The sequence below is a fragment of the Etheostoma spectabile genome, chromosome 10 (assembly GCF_008692095.1).
Source record: "Etheostoma spectabile isolate EspeVRDwgs_2016 chromosome 10, UIUC_Espe_1.0, whole genome shotgun sequence".
NCBI classification, from domain to species: domain Eukaryota; kingdom Metazoa; phylum Chordata; class Actinopteri; order Perciformes; family Percidae; genus Etheostoma; species Etheostoma spectabile.
This window is the reverse complement of record NC_045742.1, coordinates 14,726,735-14,736,364: the sequence shown is the minus strand read 5'-3', so window position 1 is coordinate 14,736,364 and position 9,630 is coordinate 14,726,735. Positions and strand designations below refer to the sequence as shown.

The following is a 9,630-nucleotide window of genomic DNA, read 5'->3' as shown; positions in this document are numbered from 1 at the left end:
GCAAAATAGATAATTTGCAGAAAGAAAAACTGTGTTGTCTCGACAGTCCACACTTTGTCTTGAGTGTGAAAGGTTGCAGATAATTAGCTGTGAGCTAATCCGTCGCTCCTGGAGCTCCCATGGGAGAGCAGTTACTATGGTTACTGCATGCTCTCTGTCTCTGTATCTAGTGTGGTACAGTCGGGAGAGAGTGTGTGTCTATACTGTATATACGCACAATATGTAGGTGTTGGCAAGCCTTGGGGGCTTTGGAGGCAGGTTGGTAGTGATAGATTGATCCCGTGTTGACTGATCCCCCCCACTGACGCTGTAGATATTAAGACTTCTAAAGCTGATCTGCAATCTGGCCTGCTACATCTGGACAGAGCCTGGGGCTCCGGACTGAGAGGAGGTTGTTTTCAATCAGGGGCAGGTCCCGTTACTGATGGGGCGGGACTTGTTGATACGATGTCACTCAGGGGCAGAGCTCTGGTTCTGCTGGTATATGAGGCTTATCCTTCAGCAGAGCAGGCACAGGTGGCAGCTCAGCTCCCTGTACAACACAGAAACAGTGAGAGAAGGCTCAAGAACCGCGGGTGTAGAAATCCACCACCAGCTAGTCACGCAATCACTTTGTTTGTTTAGTCCTATTTAGATAAGAAAGTGCATTCTCATTTAAAATTAAACAAATTGATAGACAATAATCACTATTCATATGATGTAAAATTATATTTGCGATAAGTGACGGTGTGAAGCAACTCTCGATTGTAGCGCCTTCAAACCATGAACATTGACTTGGCTGGGGATTCATCCTGTAATTGTAATCAAAGCTATTTGTTTTTAACATCTTAGCAATAATCCAACAAAAAAAACGCTTTTTCTTATTTTGCAGTAAATTACAAATCAGAGAAATAAATCCTCTTTTACCAAACAGCCATTACTATATTAAGCTGTTGCCCAGAAACATATAAAGAATGTATTTATGAGAAAAAGGGCAGGTAGCCCCATGACAATTTCAGGGAGGTGTCAAAGGAAATGATTATAGGAGAGAGACGAGATCAGACTGCGGGTGACATTAAGGTGACTGGATATACTGGGTGAAGCGGTGTGCATGGTAACAGCCTCTGACCCAGTAAAAGTGATGATACCAGGATGAATGACAACATGTACATGTCTTTCGAGTCTGTTAACTTCTGCAGTATCCAGTGTAAGCTTACCCTGCGGGTTCGGTCATGGGGGGGACTTAGACAATACATGTGATAGCCTGTCACAGTCATCACAGAACAGCAGCTGGTCCTACAAAAACACAACATCATGTTATTACTGATACCGCAAAACAATCAGCACCTGCCAACAACTAAATAAGTAAACAGGCCAAAAAAAGAGATAAACTATGTCTACAATATTTACAACATGCTAGGCTGCATTAAACCCCAGTACAGGAATCTAGAGCAGAAAGGGGACTGAACTGTGATTTAATAATGTAAAGGTTGAAGATGGAGCTATTGTGTTTTTATGGTTAGTAACAATGTATATAAGGGCTCACATCTTCTCTGAGGTGCCGCAACATTGCAGCACTGCACTCGATGCATGCCAGCGGTAGGTTTTCACTGCAGCCATCATCACTGGTGTGAACTGCAGGCATGTTGGATGGCCTGCAGGAAGGAGAGGACATGTTAGAAATGTTGATTTCAAGTAAGATAAAAGAAATTATGCAATGTGATAGCAGAAAGTTTGACAGGCATAGAACAGTAACTAAGGCTTTTTCACAACTGAAGATGTGAACCAAGGTCTGGACTAAGATTGTTTTTGTTAAATGTGTATACATTTGATCAGGTTAGTCAGACTCAATTATGCCATCGCACTAAATAACTAGACATGGCATAATACGTCCTGTTGTCGTCAATAGGTGAGCTGCGTCGCCCAATACTTGTAACTGATTGATTTGTAACGCACACCTGTAATTTGGTTCAGATCAAACTATAAAGTTGGTTGATTAGCTTGACCTGCCTCAGTTATCTACAGAGGAATTAGCTAGCTTGGACAAATGATTACTATTGAAGATTAAGTGTGGCAGTACAGAGTAAGCAAAAGGGAAAATCCTCAGGCTTTGATGAGATTGCCCTGGAATTTTATGCCACTTTTTGAGAACAGTTGGACCCTTTCCTCCTGACATGATTAACTTCTATTGAAAAGGGTGAATTCACGGGATGTTAACACAGCCTTAAATCCTACTTCTGAAAAAAGATAAGATCCTACAGAGGTGCTTAGTACTAGCCTCTGAGTCTGCTTAACGCGGATATAAACATCTTTGCAAAGCTCCTAGCCCGTTGTTTGGAGTCTCGTATGGCATAATTAGTGAACTCCCACCAAACAGGATTATACAAACGAAACTAGCAGTGGTTAATGTTAGACGCCTTCTCACAATCGATGCGGCAGAGAACAGCAAGACCCCCATGTCACTTCTTTCTCTTGACACAATGAAAGCCTTTGACAGACTTGTGTGGCCATTTTATGGTCTTAGAGGTGATGGGCTTTGGTAAACTTTCATTGGTATGATTTAAGTTTTGTATTGTAATCCCTCAGTCAAGTCTAATCGGACACACTCCTCTTTATTTCCAGTTTCTAGATTTTCCCGTCAAGGTTGGCCTTAAGTCCCTGCACTATTTTTATTTCTCTAGAGTCGCTGGCTCAAGCTATTCGCCAATTGATTATGTGTCCCAATATGCATTCATACAAAACAGCAATATCTCCTATTATTCACAAACAATGTTTTTTGCCTTTTAGAGAACCCCTCGGTCTATCCCTTACCTTCTATCTTCATGCAGGAGTATGGAAACTATGATGCTTTAAAATTAACTGGTCAAAGTTGGCACTACATCATTTAAATGAGACTGCCCGCAATTCAACCATCTCTGCTGACATCCCATTGTTAAACAGTTTAATTATTTAGGCATGAGGTTTAACCCTGCTTAAACCAGATTGTTCAACGTAACTATTCTGTTGCTCTAAACAATGGTTTTAAAGAATGTTTGGTCCTTCTTGTCGAGGCCCCTCCTCACTTGGTTTAGTCCAGATGTTTCTGTTTGCGGGTACCTTAGAAGGTGCCATGACGAGCTGGTCACACATGATGTCTTTTTGCCCATGTTTCTAACAAACAGTGCCAGTATGCTTTGGCCCCATTATTCACATCTTATCAAGACTTGGGGATTGGCTGAAACACACTGCCATGCAGCTTGAACTGGCACACTTTTCCACTTTATTCAATAATACAGCCCTCCTGATTGGTGGATGGCCGATAACAGCCCCTCAATGGGAACAAAGGGGTTTCATTGTCTAAAAGACAATTTAGCAGGTTAGCTACCATCCTGACTTGCAGAACACATTCAATCTACACGTTCCTCTTTTTCTTTTACCTTCAATTAAGATCAGCACTCAAGGTGTACAATGTCCCTTGGCAGAGGCCTTTGCCCATCCATCATATCCTGAAGTTATTACTGTACAGCCTAAAAACTGTGGTATGGTATTCTAGGCTTTATCAGTTCTAGTGATGTCTGGCCATTCTGCCTTCCTATTGAGAGGGTCTGGGCACGGGATCGCCCAGGCCTGAGATTGATCTCGACTGGCATTAGAAGTATCGCAATACAGATCAGCAAATTCACTACAGTTTCATTCTGAGTACATAGCTCTAAAATGCAGCACATGAAAGAATTAGAAGCCTTTTATGCACTTTCTGCCTAATAAAAGTACATGGAAAGAAATTACATTCTAATAATGATCTTCTGTTTTTGCTCTCTTTATGGTTATTCTACATGTTGAATCTTTTGTGTGACTTTTGTTTTAGGTACGGGACTAGATAAGGTAAAAGTTACTGTAAACTATCTCTCCCTGTACATTCTTTCTTTCAACGGCAGTTGAGATAAAGGGATTGGTAACCTCGGGCTGAATGGTGTGCAGGGGGAAGAAACAGGGTGGACCAGACTGTCTCCTGTGTTCTATTGTCTGTCAGAAATGTTCATGAGTCTGTTAACAAAGGTGTGCTCTTAGACTCTGGATGTACTTTATATAAACCAGTTTTTTCTTCTACCTCGTGGAGACTTTTACACATTGTGCTGTGTGCTGTGTGAAATTGTTATTCCTATACCTGCAGGTTAAATAAATACAAAGGCCAAACTTGCTATCCAGTGATCAAAGATTGCCTAACTCATATCTCGCTAAACAGCATTCAGAGAGAGAGGATCAGAACCAAAAAAGGACTCTTGACTGATCCACACTGATTCAACGATCAAGGAAGTAATTTCTCCAAAATACTGGAGAGTTGTCTCCCCGGCCCCCTCCTTTCTAGACCCAAAGTCAAGTTTGTTGCCAGGCTGAGACCGCAGCATTCACAACAATGTGCTAGACGCTATCTAACAATATTACTTCACAGCACTGCGGAGTAGCTAACGTAGAGTGGCTATACTGACAGTCATAAAGGCCGCGCTCAGCGGAGGCTATGTTCCCGACTATAGCATGTAGCATGGCGGTGTTCACTTTACTGGCTCTGTCTCAAGTTTTTGCGAGTATGTAAACAACTCATGGTACTATAGCTATATAATTCAATGTGAGTACACAAAGTTGAAATGACGTAACATGCCCGTCCCTAGTACCATGATAAATTAACCAGCTAATGCTTACTTGTTCAGGAGGAAATTAGCCAACTCAGCATCCTTTTGGGCTCTAAAAGTCTCAATCTATCAAATACATCTCCAATATTACCGGGTTTGTTACGTCTCTGGTCACGCAACCGTGAAACATATTGTTTTTTAGGTGGGTAGAATCTATCTATCTATCTCCGTGATCTCGTGTGGTTAGCTGCTTTCATGGCTGTACTAACGTTGCCAGCTGTAGCAAGCTGGTTTACGTTTTTACAGGTAATCTGGCAACCCGGCCTGGCTGTCAACTGGGCAGTTGGTAACACACAAATTCCATTACGGAACGGAAATTACAAAAAGGTGTAATACTGGCATTAGATTGTTGTCAGAAAAATAGTATTTCAACTTAATTTTTCTAATATCTAATGACGCATTGGGGTCATTTTGGATTTATACAGTAAATACATTACTATATGGGACCTTTATATTACTGTGCCTTTTCTGTCAATGTCTTGATTCTGAATGATCTGTCGCCTTTCAGCTCTCTGGAACTCAAACACTAGACTTACAGCTGCTAAGAGAATGATTGCAATGCGTTGGAAACACCTCATGACTGCTGTCGTGCATGTTCTTCCTTCTTTGATGTAGTGTATATGGAACTTTCTACAGCACACATTCAGGAGGGCGGGAAAGACTCTGGACACTTGGCTGAGCATCGCTGAATCGTGGCGGTCTGGGCTACAGCCTTTGCTTTAACTTGTGCAAGTTTTGGTCCCTGGTCTTGTGTCTGTTCTGTGGATGTGTTTCGCGCATGTGTTGTTTGGTCTCCCTACCTCCCATCTTTCCTCTCTGTTGTTTTTTTTGGCCCTGGGACGCGTTCCCAGTCTCAGTTATTGATTGTAATTGTTTTGTCACTGTTTGTCCTAAAAATATGTATAATAAAAAAAAGAAAAATATGTTGACACAAAAACTAAAAAGTCTGAATGTTCAGACCAAACGAGTGAGGTGTGAAAGCCTCCTAAGGTGCATCAGCCTTAGTAAAAAGTTAAAGTAATAATGAGAATGACAAGTTTCATACCTGAGCGTCCACAGTCTAGCAAGACACCAGTCTTCTGATTGGCCAGTCTTCTGGTTTAAAGTGGAGTCTCAAGACAGAAGTCACAGTAGTCATTGGGCAGTGCCAGCCATTGGGACCCTTCTTTGTTGCTGAGTATGAGAATGAGTGAAGAAACCATTCAGTGCACATTAAACTGTCACTTTAAAACTAAATATAATGAATTAAATAATCTTATCTTATCTTTCTTCCAGATGAATATATTGCTGTTTGTCTAACTGTAGTAAAATACAGTTTAAATAAATATTTAAAGTATTTAAACTTTGCAGCACAGTTTTACAAACATGTTCATCAGACAAACGTCACTGTATTTTGTATCTACTGTAACTAAGACCCTAAAGTTATTGAATGAGTGAAAACTGACAAACGCACTTAGTGAATCGATTTGCTAACGGTTGCCACAAAAGAAACAAAATGCAATGAAATATGGTGGGGGGGAGAGGGTGTATACTTAACAAAATAATCCATAACTTCCCACTGTGGCAAGCATGTTTTAGTCAGGAACATTGAGTCTTATCCCAAAATTGGGATTCAAAATCATGAAAATCAAAAATGAAGGAGCAACAACAAAAAAATGAGAGAGAGACTTCCCTTGTACAAAACCTAACACCTGCTACATGGAATGTAGCCTCCCCCCTCTGTCTCCTCTCAACATTAGAGAGTGACTCACTTTCTGCTCCTCAGGCGGCGAGGGTGGTGGTGCCTCGATTCCTCGCTCCTCGCCCCCTCCTCCCGCCCAGGTGAGAGTGTTATAGTGGTACCACAGGCCAGACGGTTCTTGTAGCGCTTTCCACAGACTGACACACACAAACAGTCATACAAAGTGTGTAAAGTGATGGCGGTATTCTAACTCGTTCCAAAAAGGCTGATGGGGGGAACCACAACAAACCAGTTGTTCATCACCCACTACCAGTCTTATTTCACATGGTTAATATTTCGCTGATGCGCTAGTACCAACTCATACAGCGTAGGTGAGGCATTTCAGAAAAAAATTACAAAAAGAAAGAAAGAAACCAATTCGGAGGCAACTTTTCAAATTTCTATGTATCAAACTTAGTTCCAGATGGGCTTTTTCAGATCACATCACGCATGCAGAAGGCTTGGTTTTGCCTTTTGGGATGGGGAAGCAAAAGCTTTTCTTTCTGACAAAGGAAGCTTCTACTCACTGTCGCAGGCGTAAGGTTTGTCCCTCTCCTCCAGCGCTGCAGCGGCAGCCTCTTGTTTTTTTCTTGCCATTGTGTCACTGCGACCCTATAGAACCCATTTAACAGTTGACACATACACTTTGAAGGATCAATCCCACAGGAATGGACAAAAGACGTGTACTCACCTTGGACTTGCTCTTGCCTCGTCTCTTTGGGGTCTCGTCCTCAAAGTCGTCATCATCAGGTCATCTAAGTAGTCGTCATGGTCAAGGACTCGCTGCGTGAGAGGGTTCTGGATTAGGTCTCACTGTATTGAATATATTAACTTCTCCTACTTATTACATTTAGAGTTTGATGATTGATAAAAATGCCTCAACGTTGCTTCACTGTTTTCTTTTTTCATTTTTGTCATTTAATTTAACATTAAAACAGTTTACTATGTTTAACAAAAACATGTAGGAGAAGCAGACAGTTTCTCATAAGGTAAGCTATGAGAAGATTGGGAGAAAAATTGCCCTGCCTTAGAAAACCAGCCTACGACTGACTTGGAGAAATAGGTAAGTTCAAGTTAAAAGCTAAAATAATTTAAGGATTTATTAAAAAATAAATGAAACATTAGGCATCACTTTTAAGACAATTGTATAACAACCAAATCTATTCCTGCTCTTTTGCCTGTGCTCAAGTAACAATACTATTGCAAAAAAAAGACCTGTGTTCCTTAAACAAATACTTTTTTCGAGTGACTGAAAGTTTGTTTTGACTTGTCGATATTAATTGCTCAGATGGATTTGCCTTTAAACGCCTTTTCGCATGTCATGAGTTGTACTGCGAGACTCTAGATGTCAGTTGCATTGGAAGACTGTTAAGCCAGCTTTGAGCCACACCTTACGGACACGCCCAGAGGACGTGTGAGTGGCCGCTGAGGTGCAGAGGTTCCACAGTTACTGAGTCATCTTCAGGGCCGAGGAGGTCCGACACTCCGCTCTCCTGTCGAGGGGCTCCCCTTCAGCAGGGCCTCCAGCTGCTGCCATCCACAGCCCCAAAGCATCACTTCACCCAGCTCCAAATCTGCTATACACACCAAGCAAATTGGTAACACATGCATTGACATGACATGAACACAGAAACAACAGACACACCAAACATACCAAATTAATTAACAGAACGGGCATCCTACTCCTGCAACCGTTAAATATCAAATATTGACTAAATACATTAAAATTTTACTAAAGGTTGATGAATGAACCCACTTGACTGTTTTTGTGATGGAAGACAAGTGATACCTCTTTGAAGGAGGGAAGGCAAGCGGAGGTCCTCAGGGGGTGGGAACGCGTTTCTTCCTCCAGCGACGGGCTGGATAGGTGTACAGCTGCCTGGAGCTACACCTGATGAGACACAGAACAAACATATAGAAGAACCAGCAGGCGGAGTAGGTTTTGGTGTGCTCCGTTGCACTAAATACCGGGCCGTTTGCTGTTGAAAGGTGTATTTTTTGTACAGATGACATGCTACAACATTGTAATTAAAATACAAAAAATACAAATCACTAAAAGAAGAACTTCTATACTAATTTTCTATGTTTTCATTAGTTTGCAGATATTTGTAAAATGCTTTTTAATTGATTTTATTATCATGATAACACATGAACTGTAAAGGCAACTACAGGGTTTTTTCCTGCACAGAGAAAGTAGTGCCGCACCCATAGAGGTTTTTAGCCAGTGCCAAGGAAAATAACAGCGCCAAAATGGCTGAGTTTTCAGTAGTCAGCCCATCTCATCCACAGCTGCTATATTTACTAGCAGCTGGCATGTAAACCAGCTAAGCTGCATTGTTTTGACTGAACCTGAATGCTCCATGTGAAGACAGCGCTAATGGGATACTCAGTTTAACCGTGCAGTCCAATCTTTGCAGGACTCTCACAGTGATTATGCTGCTCTGGGAAACTAGAGTCGCTGTTGTCTGTGCCTGGCAAGCTGCGCTTCCCATCTGCATGCCATCTGTATTAAATTTAAACACTTTCATAAAACTAGTCAGAGTTGCGTTAAATGTAAATAGCAGATAGCGTTTGTTATCTGCCATCAGAAAAGACCCCTTTGAGGCAGGAACACCCTGAACTAATGATAATATTGTTAATGTTATTATCATTCGCACTTATGCCATACCTGCCTCCGGTGTCTCTTCTCCATCCAGATGTAACAGTTAGACTGGCTACACAGTCTGCGAGTCCAGAAAGGCATGAGGATGCTGCGCTCAGCGCATAAGCGAGCGTTGTAACTATGACCACTGCTCCATAGCATCTCATAGTACTGCTCTCCCAGCCTGAAATGTGAAAGTTGGACACTGTCAGGTCAAATAACAAAGTCACTGATTGTTATAATTAAGCTTTAAAAATAATAACACTGTAAAACTAACACTATTGAGCTATTATGTATGCAGTGGTATCTGAATCTGTAACTGTATATGCATTATTACCTCATGCATCCATTCTCTTTTTTCCATATTTTTTTACTCTTAAAATGTCCTTGTTGTGACCAGTTTGATATAACACAATTTTATACAATATATATTATTAGGGGGTCCCCGCTCCCTCTCGCCATCAGTTCGGGGGTCCTTGGCCTGTAAAACGTTGAAGACCCCTGGTCTAGACCACACGCTTTGTTCTCCTCCAATTCCTTAATGGCACTGGACACTTCAACAGGTCTAATAACCACACCCTCAACATGATAGTGAACACTCTCAACACAGTTAAAAATCTTTC

At 41.5% G+C, this 9,630-nt stretch overlaps 1 pseudogene; it reads right to left on the bottom strand.

The window, feature by feature from the left end:
* Positions 1-454: 454 nt before the first annotated feature.
* On the bottom strand, positions 455-9,349 carry LOC116697308 (zinc finger protein ubi-d4 A-like; annotated as a pseudogene).
* Positions 9,350-9,630: the final 281 nt, after the last annotated feature.